This window comes from Silene latifolia, chromosome 9, assembly GCF_048544455.1.
Source record: "Silene latifolia isolate original U9 population chromosome 9, ASM4854445v1, whole genome shotgun sequence".
Lineage (NCBI taxonomy): Eukaryota > Viridiplantae > Streptophyta > Magnoliopsida > Caryophyllales > Caryophyllaceae > Silene > Silene latifolia.
Genome location: NC_133534.1, coordinates 70,682,682 through 70,695,110, shown reverse-complemented (window position 1 = coordinate 70,695,110; position 12,429 = coordinate 70,682,682). Strand labels below are relative to the sequence as shown.

At 40.1% G+C, this 12,429-nt stretch overlaps 1 non-coding gene across 1 annotated transcript; it reads left to right on the top strand.

The window, feature by feature from the left end:
• The first annotated feature begins 9,529 nt into the window (after window positions 1-9,529).
• LOC141603787 (small nucleolar RNA R71) lies at window positions 9,530-9,635 on the top strand. The gene has a single exon (XR_012525637.1). It is a non-coding gene; the product is annotated as a small nucleolar RNA R71 (small nucleolar RNA).
• Window positions 9,636-12,429: the final 2,794 nt, after the last annotated feature.

The window sequence follows — 12,429 nt, the reverse complement described above, 5'->3', positions numbered from 1 at the left end:
CTTAGTCTTCGAGGCAGAGAAGTACTTTTTGTAGAATGTCAGGGCTAAGGAATTCCAGTCGGTGATCCCATGAGCGGCTCGGTCCGGATCTCTATACCACTCTCTTGCAAAGCATCAAGAGAGAAAATGAACATGGTCTCCTTGATCTGGTCTTGGGTCACACCGGCCGGCGGGGGTATAGAACAAAGAATAATCAATAAAAATCTCCATATGCTTAACTGTATCTTCATTTGTAGCTCCCCTAACTGGTTTCTCTCAACCAGGTTAATATAGGAAGGCTTCGGCACGAATTTCCTCGCCTCCCCAGGTAGTTCGAATCCTTTGTAGAGATTCGCAGCTGTCGACTCTGAGTGACTGGCAATGGTTGCTTCTTCAGCCATGACTGGAATTTCTGGAGAAGTGACTGTCTCAGCTGAAGATATTGAAGCAGGATATGTAGGTGGATCTTCTTCGAACAGAGCGTTCTCGTAGTAGCTTGACAGAGTACTCAACTCTTCCTCTGTCGGTAATACCCTTTGTGATCGTCTCAACTCGCGCACGGATTTCTCGATCTCAGGATTGAATGGTACTAGTTCACCACCCTGTGACCTGCGCATAAGAAGAAACTACAAAAAGAATATAAGAAAAGTTTAAGGAACGGAAGTCCCTTAAACTAAAGAAAGACTAAATAAAAACAACTAAAAATTAGAACAATTGCCTCCCCGGCAACGGCGCCAAAATTTGACACCCGTCGTTGTGAGCACCAAAAATAAAATTTATAATTTCCTATTAAAACTAACCTAGGCTAGTGGTAACAGGGTCGAACCACAAGGAGGCGAATGTAATTTCTAATTGTCTAATTTAGTCTAAGGTAACGATAATGGGGGTTGATTTGATTTGGTCTATACTAATAGCAGATAAAGACAATAAACTAAATAAACAGTTAAAATAGATAGAGAAGGGGTACTAGGATGGTCAGTTCGTTATAGTTTCGGCGGCAGCATACTAAACAGGTCTAAATCAAACACATGAGGCGGGAAATAAAGAGGTCATCTCGGTCCACTCTTAACAAATAGCATCTTTCGATCTCGCTATAGGTCCCTAATATCACTAATACTAACTTTCGTCCTGAAAAGTGATTTACGGTCTAAACTTTACCTATCTTTCGATCTCAGCATAGTTTAGTCATTTTAATTGGTGATCTAACAATTGTCCCTATCTCTCGATCTAATGGGTTAGTCATATCCTAAACATTCAACTAGTCGTGTGCACTCGATTCGTCAAATAAAGAATTAAAACAATTAAAATGAAAATAAAACCTCACGTGGTCAGTCGATCGACCAGGCATGGCGGTCTATCGACCAACACGCGAATCAGGCCGTGTTCATTATATTGCCGCCTATACTATAATTCTCCTACATCCTAGCACAAACTATTTAGCTACTCATACTAAGGACGATAACAACAATAAAACTAATAAAATAGACAGAAGAATTCATGCTTGAAATAGTAGAACAAACAATTAACATAAAACGATGAATCGGTTTTGGGAAACTAACTAGCAATTCTATCCTACAAGCAATAATAAAGCAAACTGAATTATTAGCAGAAGAATACCGATTGGAATTGTAGCAAGAGATCCAGAAACCGAATGCGAGAGTAATTGTACGAAATAGTATTGAAAACCCTAATTATTGAATGTTGGGAAACTGGCTAAAGAACTAGTAAAAACTGGATGAATAATCTCCTGTTCTAGGTTACGTTATATAGCAAACCAACGTAACTTTTATTTCCAAAACCTAAACATAATGGGCTTCAAGTTCCTCGATCTTTTAATTCTCGTCTGAAGCAGCGATGTGGTCGATAGACTGAGCATGGTGGTCGATCGACTGACTAGCAGTGTACAGTAGCTTATGGAGCCCGTGATTTGGTCGGTCGACTGAAGGTAGTGGTCGATCGACCGAGGTAGCTGACACTTGACTTCTATAATCTCGTGGATTTACCTTTCGGGCCTTGAAATGCGCACCAAGCTCGTTCCTTAAGTGAATACTCCACGTAAAAATGCAATGCAGGATACTCGGGGACGGATTTAGCTCAATTTCCGTTGAATTCTTCACATTTCTGCAATAATGTACAAAAACACGAAAGTAGACGGAAATAGGGGAAATGGTAGCTTAAACTACCCAAATGAGCTCTGAAATGCGTGGAAAATAGGATGTAAAACATCATATAAAAGACACGCATCAGATTTGAAATTGAGTGGGAGCATGAAGCAATATTTTCTCATGATTTCCAACAAGAATAAGGGTAAGGGCAAAGCTCACGGCGACCGAACTGTAGGAAAGCCAAAGTTTAAGAAGTCAGGAAACGGTAAGAGTGGGCCGGGTGAGACTAGTGTCTCACAAGGTAAGGCAAAGAGCAAGGGCGGTAACGTTGAGTGCAACCATTGTCACAAGACTGGGCATTGGAGGAGGAACTGTCCCGTGTACCGTGAGGACATAAAATCAGGCCGCGTCACTCCTGTTGGTATGTCATCTTATATTCATATGATTGAGATTAACCATGCAAGTTTCGGAACTTGGGTACTTGATACTTGGCTGTGGTTCTCATCTCGTAATCATTTGCGGGGCCTAAAAACATCACACCCCTCGCAAAGGGTGATGTGGACCTACGAGTCGGGAATGGAGCAAGAGTTGCTGCAGTCTCAATGGCAACATACGTAATCCAGCTCCCGAGTGGTTTTGAGTTATATTTATATAATCTGTTACTATGTACCCATTTATCTAAGAATATTATTTTTTTTCCGTACTTGATAAAGACGGTTTTTCATTTTCAATAAAGGACAATAGTTGTATTTTCTCTTTTAATGAAATGGTTTATGGCAAAGCAGTTTTCATGAATGGAATTTATATCTTAGATCAAACCACAGATATATTACATGTGAATAATAAGAAATTAAAGGTTGGTGACAAATATCAAACTTATCTATGGCATTGTCGAATGGGACACATAAATGAAAAACGTGTAAAGAAACTCATTGAGAATGGGACTATCTCCACATTTGATTTCACATCATTTGGCACGTGTGAATCATGTCTTATCGGCAAAATGACTCGAATTTCCTTCAAAGGTGTTGGAATGCGCGCTAATGACCTATTAGGACTCATACATACGGATGTATGTGGACCTATGTCAATCACCTCAAGAGACGGCTATAAATATTTTATCACTTTCACGGATGATTTGAGTAGATACGGATATGTCTACTTAATGAAGCATAAAAGTGAGTCTTTTGAAAAATTCAAGGAATACCAGAATAAGGTTGAGAACCAACTGGGAAGAAAGGTTAAAGCACTCCGTTCAGATCGTGGTGGCGAATATCTTTCAAATGAGTTTGATCAACACCTTAAAGACTGTGGAATAGTTTTACAGTTAACTCCACCTGGAACACCTCAATTAAATGGTGTGTCCGAACGGAGAAATCGAACACTACTTGATATGGTTCGATCCATGATGAGTCACACGTTAGTGCCTGATTCATTATGGGGTTTTGCTCTTTTGTCAGCTGCTCTTATACTTAACCGAAGTCCGTCTAAAGCTGTCGACAAGACTCCGTATGAGATATGGAAGGGAACGGTCCCTAACTTGTCCTTTATTCGGGTTTGGGGCTGCGAGGCTTATGTCAAGTGGAGACACGAGGATAAGCTCGGCCCGCGATCGGTCAAGACATACTTTATTGGTTATCCAAAAGGAGTATTTGGTCATTACTTCTATTCGCCTACCGAACATCAAGTTTTTGTTGCGGCTTGTGCAAAGTTCTTAGAGAAAGAGTTTCTCGAGAATAAGTCGAGTAATAGAACCTTCGAGCTGTCGGAGATTAAGGAACCAACAACCGAGGAACAGATGGAGGAAGATGTTCCTTCAACTTATGATACGGTTAATATTCCTCAGGAACCTAGGAGGTCGGGTAGAGTCTCTAATCCTCCAGACAGATATATTGGTATGGTCGAGGAAAATGACGTTTTGCTCCTAGAGAGTAATGAACCCGCTACCTATAAAGGTGCCATGACCTGTTCCGACTCTAAGCTATGGCTTGAAGCCATGCAATCCGAGATGGACTCCATATATGAGAATGACGTATGGGATCTTGTTGATTTACCTAACAAAGTACGACCTCTTCAGTGCAAATGGTTTTACAAAATAAAGCATTCTGTAGAAGGGCAACTAGATACCTATAAGGCACGACTAGTGGCAAAAGGTTTCACTCAAGTGCACGGATTGCATTCTGATGAAATCTTTGCACCCGTAGTTATAATGCGTTCCATTCGGATAATCTTAGCGATTGTCGCTTTTCATGACTATGAAATTTGGCAGATGGATGTGAAAACCGCCTTCTTAAACGGTTATTTGGAGGAGGAATTGTACATGGTACAACCCGAAGGTTTCATAGATCCTGAAAATCCTAAGAAAGTTTGCAAGCTTAAACGTTCCATTTATGGACTTAAGCAAGCTTCTCGGAGTTGGAATCATCGCTTCGACCAGGTGATAAAAGAGTATGGTTTCACTCGATCGGTCGAGGAACCATGCTTATATGTCAAGTCAAGTGGGAGCAAGATTGTTTTCTTGATATTGTATGTCGATGACATACTCTTGATTGGGAATGACATTCCTCTCTTATCTTCGGTAAAAGGATGGTTGAAGAATCATTTCCAGATGAAAGATCTGGGTGAGGCACAATGCATATTGGGAATCCGTATCTATCGAGATAGATCACGACGGATGTTATCACTGAGTCAGAAGTCTTATTTAGATAAGATTCTTGAAAGGTTCAACATGACCAACTTCAAGAAGGGGAACCTTCCAATGACTTCTGGGATGCATTTGAGCAAGTCTCAGTCACCCAAGACATCGGAAGGGGTCGAACGCATGAGTCGCATTCCTTATGCATCAGCCATAGGATCAATCATGTATGCCATGATATGCACACGTCCAGACGTGGCATATGCATTAAGTATGACGAGTCGGTACCAAAGAAATCCAGGTGAAACACACTGGATGGCTGTTAAAAACATCCTTAAGTACCTACGGAGAACTAAGGATTGGGCATTGACTTATGGAGGAGATACTAAGCTATGTGCAATCGGTTACGCAGATGCTAGCTTCCAAACGGATCGAGATGATTCAAAATCTCGACTGGATTCGTCTTTACTCTTAATGGTGCTTTGCGGTCACCGGAAAAGTTCCAAACAGAAGTTGTAGCATTCTACTACAATCCGAGTACTATGCCGCTTCGTAGCGTGAAAGAAAGGAAGCTATATGGATGCGTCAATTCTTACAAGGACTAACCATAGTTCCTAGTTCAAATGACCCAATCACCATCTATTGTGACAATATAGGTGCCATCTTCCAGGCCAAGGAGCCTAAGTCTAGCAACAAGTCTAGACATGTACATCGGAAGGCTCACCTGATCCGTGATTACGTGGAGCAAGAGGAGATAGTGATTGACAAGATTGCTTCGGATGACAACATCGCGGATCCTCTCACTAAACCATTGAAATATGATAAGCATGAAGGGCACGTTATTTCCATGGGAATTAAACGTGTTCCTCAGTTGTAGTAGTTGCTTATGGATTCGATACATTTTCTTTTTCATATGCTATTTATAACTTCATCGTATTATTTCATATTTTGTTTTTCATGTGGATTGTACGACAACATTGAACGCCACAAAGTGAACTGAATTACATTATATTTGTTTTGGTCCGTAATCGCCTACATGAGCTGATAACTCTGGCTATTATATTGTGAAGTTGATTGATGGTGGGTTCAACGAGCCATAAATCAAACGGTTGGCTGATCGATCACAAATGCGTGTTATAACGATACCTCGTAGGACATTGTGACAACGTAATGGAGTCCTAAATGTTTAAAAACATTCGGTGCCAGGTCGTGGATTGGACGTCCATTGTGTTCCTAGAGTCGATTCTTTTGACTATCGATTGTCTCTTGAGATTAAGGCAGTTTTTGGGTGACTTTGGTTTCTTTCTCATGGTCGACTGTAACAGGAGGCTAAGCAAATTTTTACTGGGTCATTTCATACTGTGCTTGTATCTACAGGATTCGAGTTGAAGAAAATATCCATCCTTTATCAGGTTTAGTCATTTCTCAGGGCCGCTCGAGGAGTTGTAACTGAAATGCATGGCCATGCTCGAATGATGATTCGTTTATCAGTTAAGTTACTCTCTAGTCGGGAAAACCACTCTTGATATTGATCACTTGTAAAATACGACCTTTGTGAATACGGATTTTGCAAATTGTTTTACATTGAGTGGGAGAAATTAAGGATATGAGAATCGGTTATCGCACATACACTTGTGAGGACAAGTGGGAGATTTTTGGAGCTAGTGTCCTCCACAGTTAGTGTGATAACGTGTATAAATCTCTTATAGGTTCACAGGGTATACTTAGTATTTTATCAGTTGATTAACGTTTACTAATAACGGTTGGCTTGCTAGAAGTTTGACGTTATTATCGTACTGATGGCGGTGATCAACTGGTCCCTAAATTGTTATATTTAATTAATGTGATGATGAGTCGATTATTTAATACAATTAAATAATATCAGCTGAGACGAATTAATTGTTAATTCGTAAATTAAATATAAATTGTTATATTTAATTAATGTATATAATGTTAGCTTAAACGAATTAAGATGTTGATTCGTAATTAAACATAAACGGTTATATTTAATTAGCAACTTATAAATATGCGATATTTATAGTTAATGTATATATTATACGAAATTGTCATAATAAATGATCACATACCGGTATTAATAAATCGACTACAAACTGTTGTGTGTGGACTTATTAATACGTGACGACATAAATGACAATTGATAATGATACACATTTTATACAATATGATAACAACCTAAAATAAGAAGATTTTCTCCTTATTTTGTTTGGTTGTTACACGAAAAAGGGGAGAAAAAAATAAGAAAAATATATTCCCCTCTTTTTCTCCTTTTGGACGGTTATATAGGAGAGAGGGGAGGATCATTTTTCCCTCTTGGTTTTTTTCCTATACTCTCATAACAAAAATCCTAAAAATTATTAGGAATTAGGGTTCTCTTTCTAGCAAGAAAAAGGCATTTCTCGGAGCATTTTGGGTGCAACGATTAGGAGAATATCGATCTCGATATTTAATCTTAGGCCAATTTGCTAGGACCGGAGGTTAATTCTAATCTCTATTCTTTTGTTTATGCATTTCGTTTATCTCGTAATTTCATATTTCATAATTTGTTATAATCCGAATTTTCTTGATGAAATATACCGATATTTCCCACAGCGTCCACATACGCTCTAACTTTTTTCTTCCCCTTGACATTTCTATCTGCATTGGCAGCATTCCCATCACTTGAATTGACCTTTACTGTACCATGACCGATAGCATCTCCAGTAGCCACTCTATCTGTACCTGCAGCAAGGAAAACAGTAGAATGGTCCTCCTTTTCGCTCTCAATCTGAGGCGGAGGGGTTACAATAGCAGCGCAATATTCAATATTCTCAGCTGGAGTATCTATGTCTGGGTCAATAGAGGGTAGGGCATTGCAAGGTTGAACTTACATGGGATCCCTACGAGATTTGGACTGATATAATATTAGCTCCTCATCTGCTACCTGAAAGGTAAGGGTCTTTCCACCGACGTTAATTACTGCGATAGCACTAAACAAAAATGGTCGCCCTAAAATAATAGGCGTATGAGTGTCCTCGGGTATGTCTAAGACCACAAAGTCTACGGGAATAAAGAATCTCCTGATGTTTACAGGTATGTCCTCTATAACTCCTAGTGGCCGTGATATACTACGGTCGGCCATCTGAACGGTCATATTGGTGCAGTTAAACTTGGTCAAACAGAGTCTCTTAGCGAGAGACAAAGGTAAGACACTCACGCTAGCTCCTAGATCGCATAGCGCGTTATCAATCAACTGGGTCCCTATGTGACAAGGAATTGAAAAGCTACCCGGGTCTGATTGTTTGGGTAGTGTCTTATTCTGAACTAAGGCAGTCCCTACTTCAGTCAAAACCACCGTTTCGTGGTCATTTATATGTCTCTTACGTGATAAAATTTTCTTCATGAATTTCATATAAGAGGGTACCTGGATAAGCAGCTCGGCGAAGGTAACATTGACGTGAAGGCTTTTCAGGATCTCAGCAAATTTCCCGAACTGTTGGTTAGCCTTGTTGTTCTGCAATCGCCTTGGAAAGGGCACCGTGATAGGAATTTCGAGCCCTTTATTCCTTTCTTCCAATGTCTGGATAGGTTCAAACTCATTTCTGTTCGATCGATCTCTTTTACCTCTCGATCGAGGTCTTTCAGCAGCTTTCTCACTCGATCGAGCATTTTCAGCTACTCGATCGAAACCTTCTTCATCAGCATTGCTCGATCGAGGTGGAATTTCACTCGATCGAACATTTTTCCCAGAATTTTCACTCGATCGAGGAATTTCACCCTCTCGATCGAAACCCTGATTTGCAGCTTTACTCGATCGACTCTCAATATCACTCGATCGAGTAATATCTTCAGCAATTCTGCTCGATCGACCTCCAGAAATGAGTCGATAGAGTAATTTCTTGGGACTCAGCACTGATTCATCTACGGACGACTGTTCACTGCCTGCAACATCATTTTTCGGGTCTCATATGTCCTTTACAACTGACATTTTAGGTCCTTCATAAGAAAGACCACTGCGTAAATTAATCAGATTTATCGTCTCGTGCGGATTCTTCTCAGATTGAGACGGTAAATGACCCGGCTTCCTTGTAGATTGGCTAGCGGTAAGTTGAGCTACTTGGGTCTCGAGTGACTTTATTGATGTTTCTTTCTATTGTTCACTCATCTGCAACTGCTTAGTCAATGATTGGATCATCGACTTCAACTCAGCTAACTCACTAACTCCACTAGAAGAAGCTCCTTGATGCGGGGGTGGAAAGGATTGAGGCTTTTGAAAGCCTTGTTGAGCTTTGTAAGAAGGAACATAAGCTTGTTGCTGCTGCAGAGGAAGGGTAGGATTAACCACATTCTAACGAGTCCATCTCAAGTTGGGATGGACTCCACTCTGATTATTATAATAGGAACCTCCTCCTTGCCTATATTGCTGAAAGGTAAGGACTTTCTCCTTCTCTATCAGACAGTCAACAGCAGTGTGACCGTCATTACTCCCATATCTCTCACAAGTAACAGCTTCATGTCTAGTCAACAAGTGAACCGTTTGTTGATCACCAGCAGCTAGCAACTCTAGCTTATCAAAACGGGCATTCATGGCTTCCAGTCCAGCCACAATCGCACTATCAATCAAGAGACAAGACGAATACCTCCTCTCGGGTTCCCATACTCAGCACAATGGGTAGCCATTTCTTCTATGATACCCCATCCCTTATCATCGTCATTGTTCTTCTGAAATCGCCCATTAAATGAGGCGTCAAATATAGCACGGTGGTCATCATACAACCCATTATAGAACTGGTTGCATAAAAACCACTGATCAAAACCATGATGAGGACGAGACCTCACCAACCTTTTGAAACGGCACCAAGCTTCACACAAGTTCTCATCAGGTGTCTGCTTAAAACTTGTAATTTTCCCTCTCCGCTGATTAGTTCTTTGTGGAGAAAAATACCTTTATAAAAAGCAAGGGCCGACTCTCCCGGTCGAATATACCGGCTGCGATGACGATCAAGATCGGTGAGCCATTCACGGGCTCCGTCGGTCAGAGAAAATGGAAACAAGACTTCCTTAATCTTATCCTGTGTCACTCCCTTAGTGGCGGAAATGGTAGAGAAATAGTCAGTAAAGACCTCCGTATGTTTCCGCGGATCTTCACCCACCACACCTCGGTACAGATTTCGTTCGACAAAATTAATATAGGACGGTCGAATGTCGAAAGTATTACCATCCTCAATCGCAAGACTGAAACCTTTAGGGATCGAGGCAACTGTGGGCTCTGAGTGACTCGCAATATTAGGCATCTTTACTGGCTTAATAGTAGAAACAGAGTTGTCTTCTTCACAAGACGGATCTTCTGCAAACAGAAAATGTTGTAGCTCAGGTTCAAAAGTACTCAAGTCTTCCTTTTGAATCTTTCTTTGCAATCTTAGTCTATGTCGAAAGGATCTTTCTGGCTCAGCATCAGCAGGGACTAATTCTGACCTATTAGACCTGGGCATACACAACACTGAAAGAAATAAGTAAGAACTGTCTCAAGGAATAAAAATTCCCCGAGACTAAAAGAGACAAACGAAACAACAACAGATAAACAGGCTATTGCCTGCCCTGCAACGGCGCCAAAATTTGATACGGTCGTTATGTACCAAAAATAATACCTAGATATAACTAACAGGAGCTAGTGATAAGTAGGGTTGATCTCCACAAGGAGGCAAGGTATCTATCTGTAAGTCCGTCTATCTAAGTCACAAACGGGGGTTTTAAATTTGGTTTTCTAAACTACTAATGGTTAAGGGGCAAGAGAAATAAAGCAAGAGCAATAAGGCAAGAAAATGGTAGATAAGTGATCAGATAAAAGAGAGTATGTCAGGATTTCGGTTCACCATGGTAATTTATCGACTCAGTTATAAATAGCCTAGACAATCTACTGTGAGAAGGGCAAGGGAAAGGTCCTTCCGGTCCGCTATATATTCTAGATTTCCACTAACTTAAGTTCCGTTCTAATTAGGGTAGTCTACTGTTCATAGCAGGTCTGTTTATTTTAATCTTCTGATCCAGGAACAAGTTAACCGAATTAATGTTATTTAGAAGCGTGCACTCAACTAAATATGTTACAGTTATACTGCTATGGTGACAGATTCTCACATGTAAATTACCTAGTTTATTTACTACCTCGTCTCAACAATACCATGGATCCCCTAATCCTAACATAAGAAGATTAGCTACTCAAGTTCTTATTGCAACCAACAATAATAACAAAAAGCATACAAATTAAAGACATAGTAAGGGAATGATGAATAAGCATAAACTAAAATTAAGAGAACAATTAATGAAAGTAAACAATGAATTAAGATTAAAGAGAGAGGAAAGATTACAATCCAAAGAATCCGGCGTAAAGAACAATCCATAGTAATTAAGAGAAGCTAAGAGATTAAGCAGTGATTAAGAAAAGTTCAGAAGTGACTAAGAGTATCCAAGATGTTCCTTATGACCTAATTACGACTCCCTTATATAGGGGAGTCGAAATTAACATAAATAAACCTATCACGGATTAATAAAACCCGTGTAACCTATCTAATCACTCGATCGAGTACTTTCAGACCACTCGATCGAGGACTTCTTCAGCAAAACTTCTCGATCGAACACTTTAGGCTCTCGATCGAGTATTCCAATAAAAGCACATTTTGATCGAGCATAATAATCACTCGATCGACCTTCAGTTTCTGCCAAACCACTCGATCGAACTCCAGAACATCTCGATCAAGTACTTTCTACTTAGATCAGCACTAAACTCATCATGTCAGCTTCATATGACCTCCCTTTACGCATCCCGAGGTACGACTTCTGCTCTAAGTCTCCGTCTCCTTACAATGCATGCTAAATGGGACGAATAAGATACGATTCCACTACTTTTAGGTCCATTTTTGCAATTAAGACAAAACAAACCAAAGTAGCCAATTCGGGGCATTTTGCAATACAAAGCGATACAAAAGGCATAGAAATGTGTGCAATAAGAGGCTAAAAAGTCTATATAAATTGCACGTATCAAAGGTCTTGTTAAGGCTCCTTGGCATATGGGGGTGTTACAAAGTGGTATCAGAGCGACGATTTTGGAACGTGTAACAAATGAGCCTAATGAACGTCGTGGGTCTAAAAAAATGAACCTGGTGTATGTATATTGGGACTTGGGAGCCCTAGTTGATGCTAGATTTTGGGTGAGTAGGCCCCCTCACTTTAAAAGCATGGCCCCATTATGCTTAAGCCAGTCACCGGGTATGGGAATGTCGAGTCGGAGGTTGTGTGCCTAGTGTGTATAATGATTATGTTAGGAATGATTGTGATGGAGCCTTCATGGATGCTAGTATGTGTAATTGAGATGAAAAACTGTGAAAGTTTGTGGTTGAGTAGAGGTGTGTATGAAAGTAGTGGAAGTGGTGGAATGGTTATAATACATGACGGTATAGTGTGAAATAGTGCTGATAATGTCTTCTAAATCGTTCTTTGTGCATTGGTATAAAAGAATTGTGAGTCTGGTATGTGGTGATGATGGTAAGTAGTAAGTTTTGAACTAGTTGTAACATTTGTCAAAATAGTATTTGGTAAATGTGATGGATGAACGGTTGAATGCTTCCGTGATATGGCAAGTTTAAGTCGAGTAATCTAGCTGATAATTTGTTATGACATGGTTAAATTATTAATAAGCTTGAACGATAAAGGATGGTT